Consider the following 13702-nt stretch of genomic DNA (forward strand, 5'->3'; position numbering starts at 1 on the left):
TCTGAGTCAGAATTCAGAACAATCAGCCTAATGGAGATAGTGTCCTGTGTTTCCTGAGGCCACAAACAAGCCAGGAAGTGGTGAAATTTCCTTTTTCACTCTCTTTTTGTAGCTTGAAAAGAATGATCTTTCTCCTCTCTAAAGTAACAAAAATAAAATCTTGAACCACACTCCACAAGACTAAACTAGTTACTTCGGGTTTAACAGTGGAAATAACTTAGGCACTGCAGTTTCAGATAAAGACCTGTTATATTTCAACGTTTCAGCACCTTTGAAACACCTGTACTGACAAACATATAGCCGGTGAGTCAAAAACATTCCTTCTATAAAAGTACTTCTGGTCTACAGCCATGCCACCCTGAACACGCACAATCCCATCTGATCTTGGAAGCTAAGCAGGGTCGGGCCTAGTTAGTACTTGGATGGGAGACCACTAGGAAGACCAGGTGCTATAGGCATAAAAAAAAAAAAATACTTCTGAAGAGCCTATGTTATCCTAGAATTTACTCCTGTTTTTAGAATTAAAGTACCTAAGAATATAAAATTCCAATTAAAAGAGTTTTGAAGTCCTGTTTTACAACTTTTCACTTAGAGCAAGAATTTTTTCTACACCCTATCCCAGTCACCTGTCACTATGCTTGAAGGGCTCCACTAATTGGAAGTCATTACTCTGCCGGGTAGTCCACTGCATTACTGGAGCATTCTCACCAGAGCTTAGATCAAGTCAAAATCCTTTGCCTTATAATATGCATTCATTCATTCAAACATTCACTGAGCTTTTCCATGTCCCGCAGTGATCAAGTTCTACATAGCATCCTCTCGTCTTCCTATTCCCTAATCTACAGGGTTGTTACCATTGTTCTTTTATACTCTCTCCTTCAGATCCAACAACCAAACTCCTTCAGCAGTGGTTCCTTGTGTGACATCACATCTCAATTCATCACTATAATTGTCTCCTTCCTTTGCTAATGTCTCACCTGAAATGTGGTTTCATAGACGTAAACATAATTCATCAAATGTGGTCTAACTAGCTCATATTTTTAGCAACCACATCACAGAGATGGCTCACATAAGCCTGCGGTCATATAAATACTAGCTCTTTTTATCTCAGGTGCACCTGAGATTGTCCATCACCCCCAAGCATTCCTCAACCCCTGCAAAAGTCTGTCCTTAGTATATTTCATCTTGCTAATTTCAGAACATTATTACAACCTATTAAGATTATTCTGAATCTAGAATCTGCTATTTATGGTATTCATCACCTCTCCTAGGTTTATGTCACCTGGAAGTTAAGTAAACTTATTTCCTCTACATCTTTAGAGAAAGAGAACGTTATTAAAAAATGTGCTATTGATGCAAACTCAAAGTACTTTACAGGTTATCTAGACCAAGTACTACTCTCTGATATGTATATTATCAATTTTTAACATTTTTAGAGGACAAGAGTCCCTTTGAAAATGTGATGAAAGCCATAAAATGTATACTTGTACACAATTTTATAATCAACATCAGATGGATCATGGACCCCCCTATGAAGCCCATCCATTAGCCTCCTGTTAAGGTATCCTATCTCAGAGATTCTAGAACCTATTTAAAACATTTCTGGTCACTAGGATACATTATTACCCATTTAAAAAAATAATTGACTTTTGTATCTAATGCCCAAGAGGAGCCAATTAACTGGAAACCAACTGACATTAATTCACTAATTCTCACCATCAGAGCAGCTATCCAGAAACTAAGAAATCTGACCAAAACCAAACCATGGATTATAATACTTGAGAAACAAAGAACAAGTACCTAAGGTTATATAGACAAAGATATGTGTTACACAATTGTTTGTAGTGGCAAAAAAAAAAAAAAAAAAAAAAAAAGGTAACATTCTGAATGTCTATTTACAGGGAAATGGTTATATAAATTATGGTATATTGAAATTTTTATTTTTAATTTTCTTTTTTTTTTAAAACAAGAGTTAGACCTGTATCTATTGACCTGGAGAAATATCCGTGCTATATTAAGAAGGAATGGCAAACTTCGGAATAATGTAGAGTATGATCCTATTTTAAAAAGAAAAACTCACAAATCTTATATCATTATAACTACTTTTTATGAATATAGAAAAAGGTGTGGAAGAATTCACATCAGGCTGTCAACATGAGTGGGGGATTCTTTTTTATTCATTCTTGCATACTTTCACTTAATACAAATAAATACTGCTTCTATAAAGTAAAACATTAAAATAAAAAAGGAAAACTAAATAAGGCTAACAATACAATCTATCAATAAAGACTCAGATCTATTACTGCAACGCTCCATGCAGGTTTTCTAAATAATTTCCCTAAAAGTTTACCACCCATAATATGTCCTGGATGAAACCTAACTTCATTTTTGACTTGCAGTGATTCTGAGTTTCTCACTATTTGGGGTATTTAATTCCACTTCATAGGCATTCTTTCGTTAGACATATTAAAGTTGTATTATATAATTTAAATGTGCCCACAATTTACAAGTGTGATTTTTCCCATCTTAGGAAAATATGCATCTCAGCAGAACCATAAACAAAAGGTATGTGGAACCCACATTAGTCCAATACATAGGAGAAGAATGACTATAACACAAACATTATCAAACTCTAAGGTGAAGAAATATGAGCATAAAAGCCATTTCTGTCAGTTCAGCGGTTCTCAACCTTGGCTTAACATTAGAATAACCTGGAAGCATTTTTTAAAATACCAATGCTTGGGCACCACATTCAGAGAGTCTAATTTAACTGGCCTCGAGCATTGGTGCTTATTTTGTTTTAAAAGTTATCTAGATTATTCAAATGGGCAGTCAGAATTAAGAACCACTACTTTTTATATTTCATCTTTTTCCTTACTTTCAATTTTTCACAGAGAACTTTTCCTTTATCAGTTAAGGCTAGTAGATACATTTGGGAAAGCCAAAACCAATCAATCAGCTAATGCCTGCCCACCATCCATAATATATACTGTCCTTACTTACACTGACTTTTGATGCCCAACTTAAATCTATGGCTATCAAAATTAGGGGCCTTTCATATATCAAGAGTACTGACTGCCTTACCTTAATAATGATTTATCATTTATTATTAACCTTAGAGAAAAAGATTTTATAAAATATTTTAGGACTCCAAACATTATGCCACAGTTTAACCATTTGTCCATTAGAAGGACATTTGAGTTGTTTCTGGTTTGGGGCTGTTACTAATAAAGCTGCTGTGAACAGGTTTTTTTATGTGGACTTAAGCTTTAATTTCACTAGGATAAATGCATAGGGGTACAATTCCTGGAATGTTATAAGCTTCTTCAAAAATATATGCTTTTGTTTTGTTGGAAAAGTGTCAACACTGCTCTATCAATTATTTTAAATATTGCTGAACATGAGTCAATTAAGACTTTCTGGTTTTTTATGCTAATCTTAATATTTTAAAAAATTCAACATCACACTGTAAAGAACTGATTTAAAAAAACATTACTTGAAATATCTCTCCCATTTGAATTTAGTATGAGAACAGTAATATAACCCACAAGAAAAATACCAATATGAAAGAATTCATTAACAAAATGAAATAATTATTAATACATGTTATATTAGTTTGAAAAAGACAGAATTCTATACTTTGAACTCATAATGCAAATGACAGACATATTAAAATAAAGGACAATATACATTATTTACAATGCCTGGCGATAAGAAATAACTGCCCTTATATGTGCAGACAGCATTAGCGTATATTTTCAAAGAAGCTTACAAAAGTCCAGGAATTGTACTCTTATGCATTTATCCTAGTGAAAAGCAAGCTTAGGACCACACAAAAAAACCTGTACACAAATGTTCACAGCAGCTTTAACAATAAGTAGTAGTCCCAAACCAGAAACAACTCAAACGTCCTTCCAATGGACAAACGGTTAAACTGTGGTACATCATACCATGAAAGAATACTCAACAAACTACTGATACATGCAACAATTTAAGTGGATCTCACAGGCACTACGCTGAGTAAAAAAGGCTATCTCAAAAGGTCACATACTACATGATTTCATTTGTATAATATTCTCAAAATGACAAAAGTATAAAGGTGGAGAACAGATTAGTGGTTACCAAGTGTTGGGAGGTGGTTTTAAAAGGGGTAGTTAAGAAGGCTTGGGTTGATGGACTGGGTCTAAATTTTGATCAGGTGATAGTTACACAAATCTATACATGATCAAACAACAGAGAATTATACACCCCACCCCCTACCACACACACACACACACACACACAGTGCATGTAAAACTGGAGAGATCTGAATTAGCTCTGTGGATTATATCTATGTCAATTTTCTGGTTTTGATCCTGTACTATAGTTACCTTTGAGGGAAACTGGGTGAAGGATGTATGGACCTCTCTATATTTTTGTACTTTCCTGTGAATCTATAACCATATCCAAACAAAAAGTTTTTTAAGTTTGAGGAAATTGTGAAGTTGGTCACTTATTTAAGATACATAAACCATTATTCTTAATCTAAGTGAAGGTATAAACAAGTAAAGGGTAAACACCTAATAGATGGCTGAGGAGAAAAAGGTGGCTGGAACAATATATACGATGCATTTATTATGTGTCAGGTAATACATTTAGCAAACAATTCAATGAAGTGGCTGCTAATTAATGTCTTCACTTTTCAGATGAGGAAACTCAAAGTGAAGACAAGAAAAGCAAGGTCACAGAGCTGGCAAGTAGCAAAGATGTCAAAATTAAGACAATTTCAAAGCAAATGTATCATTATTTTATCAAGAAGGGGTTTAAAAAGTAGCTTAAAATATGTAGAGTAGGTGAAATGCTACAGAGGTAAATCACAGCACATCATGCAGATAGTATGTACTCTTGAAACACTGTGATGAAAATGGCTTTTTGCCTCTGTGGTCTTCCTCTACAAAACATAAAACCCCAGTCTAACCATGAGAAAAACATCAGACAAATCCCAACTGGGGGCGCTTCCTACAATATCTGACCAGTACTCCTCAAAATTGTCATAAAAAAAGAAAAATCTGAGAAACTGTCACAACCAAGAAGAGCCTAAGGAGACATGGTGACTAAATGTAGTGTGGAATCCTGGACAGGACCCTGGAACAGGAAAAAATATAAAGTAAAAACTAAGGAAATCTGAATAAGTAGAGCTTTCGTTAATAATAACGTATTAATATTGGTTCATTAATTGTGACAAATGTTATCATACTAATGTAAGTTGTTAATGACAAGGGAGACTGGGGACTCTGTACTACCTTTGCAATTTTCATGTAAATCCAAAACTGTTCTAAAATAAAAAGGCTATTTATAAAAAATGAAAAAGAAAATTTTAAATGATGTTATACACTTAAATAATATAGAATGATGATCCATATGTTATAAACACACATTATGAACACATCTTTGTTTTAAATACATAAGCATATATATATGTATATCCCAAAAAGTCTGGAAAACTATAAATCAAAATCTTAATATCTTGGTGGTAAAATTACTAGTTATTTTTACCACCCTCCTTTATACTTTTCTGTTATCTGGTTTTATTTTTCCACTAAGCATTGATTACTTTTAATATTGAGCCCCATTACGTCTTCAATCAGGAAAAAAGTTAATTTATTTTGGAACAAAATTAGGTGTACAGCACTGGATTAGCTCGAATTAATATGCATTTATAAAACGACTAAGTTTTACTTTTTCAAGGGGAAATATTTTTAAAGGCAACACAGAAAAGTGATTTAATCAGACCTAGAATAAAGTCCTGATTTCACCATTTACTATCTGTGTGACTTTTGGCAGTTCAATAACCTCCTTCAGTTTCCTCATTTTTATCGTGAGGAGAATGTAATGCTCCCAACAAACCTACTGATCTGTAGAATGGCCAAAACATTTATTTACTTATCCATATAAACACATATTATATACTATATATGAATGTTACATAAAATACATTTCATAACATCAAATTTTATTTGAAAATTATATTAGTAGCAAAGAGCTCAATATATGCCAAGAACCTGACCCTACTGAGGCTACAAAGGTAACTGTTATTGAGATCAAAAATGATCAAAATCCAAGAAAAATAAAACACTATCAGAAACTTTAGTTTCTCAAAGATATGAGGGAGCAGTGAAAGACAAAACCAGTACCTCAGCTTATTCTACATCATCTGCAGCACTTCTCAACCATCTCTGCTAACCAGACATTCATTATGGCGATTAAACATGTTGCTAACATGCCTTCAGGACTACTGATAATCTTCCAGAAAATAGAAGTGAAAGCCACTTTTCTAATCATAACCAGCTTTAACTAAGCTTTGAAATATTAATGCGTCAAGACTTCCTTTCTATGGAAATAGTTTCCCTATCTACCAATGTAATATCAATACAAATTAATGCCAGCCATAAAATACAAACTAAGCTTATTAAAATCTCTTGATTCTAAATAATGAACTTTAATAAAGAGGCTTTACACAAGACATATTTAGATCTCTGGGAGATCTTTCTCAATACTACTATTTTAAAATTATGCCAAATACAACCCTTACAATATATAAAATCACAATATAATAGACAAGTCTAATCATACTATGAATTAGTGGACTTTTATAACAAAGTCAAACAACCAAGATCAGAAGAATCCATTTGTTTCAAGTGAAAAGTTTACCCAACCTAATTTATCATATGGTCTAGGACACAGACCCATATTTTAAAGACATGCTAGTTTAGATAGAAATTAATCAACCATAAACAAAATAATATTAAATCACTGTGCCAATTTTTCTACCAAATGAGAATATTCACACTTCAGTCTGGTTCTCTTAAACAAAATTAACTTAAAAACTTTTTAAAATAAGAGAAACACAGATATAATCCAGGAACTATATTCGGGTTGGAATATATAACCTAGTGTTAGCATTACAACTATACAAAGACTGATTTTTAACGTACTCCAAAGCTTCACATTCATTAAGTCTTACACTAACTTACCTGAAAGCAGTTATTACCAATATCTATTCCAGTGATGTCATTTTTGCTGAACACTTTAGAAGCCTAGGGCACATTTTTGTCAAACATGCTTAACTGTAGCAAATTTTAAATTCTCTGAGAACAGATATGATTTATGGGAAGAGACAACAGTCATTAAGAACTACATCTGGCAAACAGATTAAGCTAAAATAATTCTAGTTAAAAAGAAGGGACTGACTATAAGGTTTTTAACAAGGTTAGTTTTCTCAAAAACTGTAAAAGCAAATTTAAAATAAGAATTCCAAGCATTTTGAACAGCAACAATATGTATGTAATCTACCAGTTCTCTACCAGTTGAGTTCTTTGTAATCCCAAAATACAGTCCTGTACTTAGCACATCTACATAAATTTCTCATTAATTAACTTCACTGTAATTCTGATGTTTTTACTAGCTGCTCATCACTGGTGAATATTACATTATCACTAGCCATTCCTTAGCTTCAAGATAGATACACAACTACCACCATCGCAATTAGGCAAGGCTCAGTTTCTAGGGTTTTTCTTAAAATCTTACTTAGACACTATATTTTGTGATGTACAGGGTCTTTCTTAAGTTTAATAAAGCTGCATCTGCCCTCACATTAGTCTACCTCCAGTAGTTCATATGCGTTGTAAAAAAAATAAATTATGGAGAGCAACACATTCATATATATGAGAATAAAGGAAAAATATAACACAATGTAAATCATCAACAGCATAAATAAAATAATGCCAAAAAGCTACCTTTTACATTACACCAGGACTAGAGTCCAGAGAGGAAAGACCATACAATTTATATGCTTTCCCACACAAGAAACTAACATGGTCGGTTGTCAATGGCATTTTGAGAATGTTACAGTAAAACCTCAAAATGACACAGGTTAATATTTAAGGAGACATCAGGCCTCTCAAAATAACATGAATATTTATAAGACTGTTTTGTTAAACATTAAAGAAAGGTCTTGGAACTTGAAATATAAAATACAGATGATCTACTTAACAGAATTCCTGATAGTTATTCTTTTAGAGGACCTTTTACCTAATAAATGTTAAAACATGTGGTTTGTGGTTGCAGTTTTCTTTCCAGTTCTAGAAACTGACTGTGAGTCCTTTTATAGTATTTACTTTCCTCTTCCCAGCCTCCATCCACCTGACAAGGGAGTAAATTCAAATGTCATGAACTCTTGAATAAAGAGTTAAAATGACAGTATCATATACCTATCCTGACTCTCTTTAAAGTAATATTAATCTTCTAGAATATCAATCTAATTCTTGGAAGCAGAAAACACAAGAAGCTCAATGTTCTAAGAAAAGTTAATAATAATTGATTCATCCTGGCTACCCAGGAAATACACAGCAAGGATCTGTATTCTATGCAAATACTGAAAACAAATCCATCTAGTAATTCCTACCACCCAGGAACAGGAAAATAGAAAAAGAGCTCACGAAACAAGTGCACAATAACTAAAAAGTCCAGGAACAAAGCAACGTAAATTTGGAGATGAGAAGGAATTAGAGCTAGATGAAAACACATGATAGATCAGCGAGCTACACAGAAGTAGAGCAAGGTGGTGAAAGAGATCACCACTGACAGGAGATGAGAGTGGAATGTAGGTGGACAAGAAGTGAAACAGACAGAGGTGAAGCAGGAGTTAGAGATGAAAGGAGCTGAATTACAAGAGATAACAACAACAAAAGCTAGGAGGTGGCAGATTAGGAAGGAGGCACACCCAAGGAAATAGAGGGTAAAGAGAATGAAAAGCATTTTCAATGGGAGGCTGAATCATGAAAAAGGCAGGAAGTAGGCAAAATATAGACATCAAACAAGAAATTCTGGACAGATGAGAAAAAAATGTAAGAGACCAGATGATAAGTAGATAGGGTGGAAAGGGGGGAAAAAGATGAAATAAAATGGGCCTACTGAGAAAGAAAATATTTTTTAAAAAATTGTTTCTGGAATTTCATTTTATTACATTTAAAAACCTGTTCTTTTCCTTGTATTTCTGTTTAGTAAAACTTAATATATATGGATAAAGGTTTCCTTCGACCTCCAGAGAAAATTTTTGATGAAATCAACTTAGTCACAAAAAGCTGAAAACAATAACATTTACATGTCAGTTAATTATCTTAGCTCTCACAAACTAATTTTCATACCAACAATGTGTACATACACATTAATGACCTTAATCACCAATTGTTTCATTTGTTAATTATAAAACTTCTCTCTCCTCTCCACACCCTCCCGCTCACCCTCCCCTGCCCGCCTCTGCTTATTAGCATGTGGAAAAATCTTGCTAAAAAAGAAATTTAATGAAGATTTAAAATAAGGTTATAATAATGAAATAATTAAATAATTTAAGATTATTTAATTATAAATAATTAAATGGAGATTTAAAATAAAGTTAAGAGATGCTATAAATTTTCTATAAATTTCTTCTACCCATGTTATTCTGGTTTCCTAGATAACTGAAAACAGAACATAGATGAACTGTTCTGAAACTTTCTCCTAGTTCATCCTTTACTTCCCTCTAGAAACAGTAGAGGAAAACAAAACATTAAACAAGAACATAAAAATAATAAAGAAAAACAACTCTGAAAAAGAATGGCAATTATTCTACTCTTGATCCTATAAAATAACCTATGGTAGAAAAATAACCATACCAAAGGTCTATTTATGAAGATATAATACTTATTTTTACACTGAAAAAATATGGTCATCAGATCCTTGGCCCAAAAAATTGTGCAAGAAAAAAGGAGGCTCATACAGATGCTGAGAGTAGATAAAAATAAATCTAAAGTCACAAAGATTGTGACAGTAATACATCATTTTGAAAAAGTAATTCATCGACATCTTCCACTTTTGGTGATTATTCAGTGAAAGTCTATTTCTAGGGGCCAACATCCTAATGAATTGTTCCTTTTTCTCCTATATATATTATTTATCCACACAGAATAAAACTCTGATCATAAGTAGATTCCCAACTATTTCAGTAGAGGAAAATAATTCAAATATTATACACCAAAGCAGAAGGATTAACAGTGTATGGAACATGTAAAGAAATATACTACAGTCTTGTCACTCATATTTTCAGAACTATCTTCTTTCAGCTGCTCAAAAAACTTAAATAGTATGGGACTGGCTTCTTGAAATTTGCTTTTTCTTCCGTTTTTTACCATTCTTCCATGAATATCTTTATGAGTCACTTGGCCATATAGTCCATTCACAGGCATCCGACATTATTATTCACTTCTGGAAATGGCTGCTGCTCCAGGCTTTAGGAGATGTCTTGAAGAAACAAACCTGATTCATTGGTCTCCACTGAGGATATGCTGAAACTAGAATTCTCTTTCATACTCAAAGATGACATGGAAGCCAAATTGTACTGTTTCCAAGGTAAGATGCCTTAAAAAAAAAAAAAAGTTAAAAATCAACCAGATTTACAAACACAACATTCTAAAAAAGCAGTGCAAATTTTCACACATTTCTCTCTTATATTCAGGCTAAGATTAAAAAATGAATAATTCAAATACAAAATTTTAAATCTTTCACTTCAGCTTTAAATATATTTCTCCAAAATATAAGAGGCCATCACAGGGTATATAATATAAATACTGCAAATAACTGACAGTTGCTGAAATTAATAAAAAATATCAGTTAAAATTCTGATGATTGGCATTTTGATCCTTACCATGGCCAGAACAGAAGACAGGCTTTAAGAGAACACTATTTCTCTGCATTCATATCTTACTTGGAATAGGTGTGAACATGCATGGCTTATACTGGGCTATAAAATGAGCTACTAAACTGATGATCTGGAAAATTTCTCCCAGCCATAAAATTCTGAAATTACATAATATCTGGTGATAAAATCTTGGTACCACTGAACCAGCTGTAGTTTACTCAATTTTCTTATCTGTAAATTCAGGGCTTGTTCTTCTTATAGGGGGAGGTGGTTTAAAATACAGATGGCCAGGCTATGCCCTTGAGGTTAGGCTACATCTGTTACTTTTATAATAAATCCTGGGTCATTCTGATGTACACTCCTACTTAAAGAACCACCAGACTAGATCATGTTCAGGATCCAGCTCTACAATCCTGAAATTCATAAAATGGGGCAGTAGAGTTTTCATTAAATTATCCAACTTGATAGGCTTAAAATAAACGAATCAGTGTATCACTTCCTCTTTCTCTAAAACCTCTCATTCAGAGAAGAGCATGAAATTAAGGCTAACATGCCAATTGGATAAAAACTTCAATACAAATTTTAACTCAAATTTTCCAAATTATTTATTTGAATATTTAAATAAAACATGACTGTGGGACAATATTCATAGTTACAAGTTGCTTCTATGATAAGCCATCCCAAAATATGTGATGTTAAAATACAGCAGCACGTCATTTCTTCACTGACTCAAATTACAAGGCCACCCCAAGACAAAACCACATGACCTCCTACCCAGCAGAAACAATCTGTAACACAGAATACTATACCTGCAGAGCGTCATGTGTCCTCCCTGGCTGCTAACCAGGTTTACAGCCCATGCTTCATTCAAGAGCGCTTCCTCCTCTGATTCCTGGGGAGTGGGTGTGTTGATGTATGTACTCCCTTATCTGTGGAATCACTTAGATTCAATGACTCTGTTGATGCACCCCAAAAATAATATTGTCAGCTCTTGACAAAGGGATACAAAACGGCTTTCAGAGAATACCATTTTTCTTCATCTTGCTGGATTTTGTTTGTAGACCCTCATCTAATTCCTCATGGCTTCAAAATGACTTCGGTCTAGGTTTGTTACAAATCAACAGCACAATTTTACTGTTTATTCCACCAAAGAAATATTACTTGGTTTGAAGAGGCCTCCTGGCCCCAGTAGGGCTCTCTATTGCTCAAGACAAGCTGAAAAAGTGGATCAAGATTTTACATAAGAACAAAGTAAATGGACAGAGTATACAGAAAATCCTCAATAACACTCACATTCTGGTAAATTATCACTGTTAGGAGTTTGAATCTAGTTAATTGTTAAAGAGAAAAGTAATAAAATGTCAAGTGTCATTCAATATTATTTTATTTCACGTTAGTTTTCTGACACTAAATTAGTGTCTTAAACAGTCATTGTCCTATGTCCTGGTGAATCACTGTCCTAGAATTGAATACCTTCGAAAGTTACATATAATCCTCACTCAGCTTTGAGATTTAAAATTCAGTTTCTCTCCCCTCACCTTTAGTCATGTCAAAATACAGTGCACCCTTAACCATTTCATTATCGACCTTTTCTACCTGGAAAATCCAGCATTGTTTCTGCAGCTCAGAATCAGTGCAATCTTTTACACTACTCTGAAATTTAAAAAAGAGCACCTTTTATAGCTGAGAAAACAGTGTCAACTTTTAGATCTCTCTTTTCTTTAACTAAGTAAAACTCCCTAGAGAAACCACCCTGACTCAAGAGCCAGACTGCCTGGCTTCAGATCCTGTGTTTCCCTACTTATCATTTGTGATGTGATTTTTGTCAAGTAACTTAATTACCTTGTTGTACCTTAGCTTCCCCATTTGAAAAATGAAACTATAATTGTACCTACTTCAAAGGATTGTTGTGAGAGTCAAATAAATTAACATGTAAAGGCGCCTGTGACAGCATCTGGCACACTTTAAGATCTACATAAATATTGACTATTATTATTAGTTTTATTTAGCTCCAAATTCTCATACTGTTTCACGTGTGTCCACAATTCTTGCCCAATTAATATACTACCTACCTGAGGGCTGATACCACATTTTGAGTATCTCTGATCCCATAGTATCTAATATTCACTCAATAGGTAAATATAAACCTACTCAGTGTATATTATCATAATGGATGAACAAGGAAATTCTCAAACAGTACTGCATAAATACATATTCGTTGCCACCAGCAGCCTATATTTTTGGGGGGGTTGGGGGGAGAAGAACAAAACATAGAAAACACAGGTAACAATATACAGCCAGAAAAGATTAAATGCCAAAGTATGTGGTATAAACAGCTAACAGTCAAAGGGCTCATCATGGGCTGCAGACACTGTGGAAAGCATAAGCCAGGAGTGGCCCTGCCCCTAAAGGTTACGTGAGATCTTCACCAGTGGAAAGAAGAGAGAAGATTCCAACATTTTTGTTCACTTCACCAATATTTACTGAGCACCCTCCTTATGACAGGCTCTGTTCTAGGCTCCAGGGATATGGTAATGAGTGACACAGAAAAGGTCCCAGCATTCTGGAAGCTAAAAGGGCACTCCATGTGAGAGCCAAGTTTTAAAGTATGGAATGAGAATGACTTGTCTTCCAATCTACTGAAACACATCACTTAAATGCCTTACAAGCAGGAGCCAATGTTGGCATTATGGGTCACCCGGCTTTCTAACAATGACAAACATACAGAAATGGCTACCATGAAAAATTCAAAACTTTCCATATATTGTATTCTAAATATTCCTTTGTTTCCAAACCATATTAAAGGGATATTCTCCATGTTCCTGGATACAAACAACTTATAAGAGATTTACAAACATACACAGTCAATGTTTTTGGAATGGTTTTCATAACCAGAGACTGTGATGGCCCAGTTCCCAAATTTTGTCCAAATAAAACCTATTAATGCTTTGCTGTATACCCTTGTGCTTTGTACAGCCCCCCACCCGC

The 13702-nt window shown here is 33.9% G+C and overlaps 1 protein-coding gene and 1 pseudogene across 5 annotated transcripts in view; one reads left to right on the plus strand and one right to left on the minus strand.

Moving 5' to 3' along the window:
* SLC20A2 (solute carrier family 20 member 2) overlaps positions 1–13702 on the minus strand; it is an 87369-nt gene that overhangs the window by 71082 nt on the left and 2585 nt on the right. The window contains exons 2-3 of one of the 5 annotated variants that reach the window (XM_023519770.1): positions 11524–11929; positions 10333–10434 (exon numbers count right to left, since the gene is read on the minus strand). The exons of 2 other annotated variants lie outside the window; for them this stretch is intronic. The gene's annotated coding sequence lies outside the window, so the exon portion shown is untranslated. Of the gene's footprint in view, positions 1–7775; positions 9281–10205; positions 10435–11523; positions 11930–13702 lie in introns of those variants that run through there. 2 more of the 5 variants (XM_011372855.2, XM_023519763.1) reach the window with 2 other exon arrangements.
* On the plus strand, positions 341–458 carry LOC111729253 (annotated as a pseudogene).

Source organism: Pteropus vampyrus, unplaced genomic scaffold, assembly GCF_000151845.1.
Source record: "Pteropus vampyrus isolate Shadow unplaced genomic scaffold, Pvam_2.0 Scaffold8, whole genome shotgun sequence".
Classification (NCBI taxonomy): Eukaryota; Metazoa; Chordata; class Mammalia; order Chiroptera; family Pteropodidae; genus Pteropus; species Pteropus vampyrus.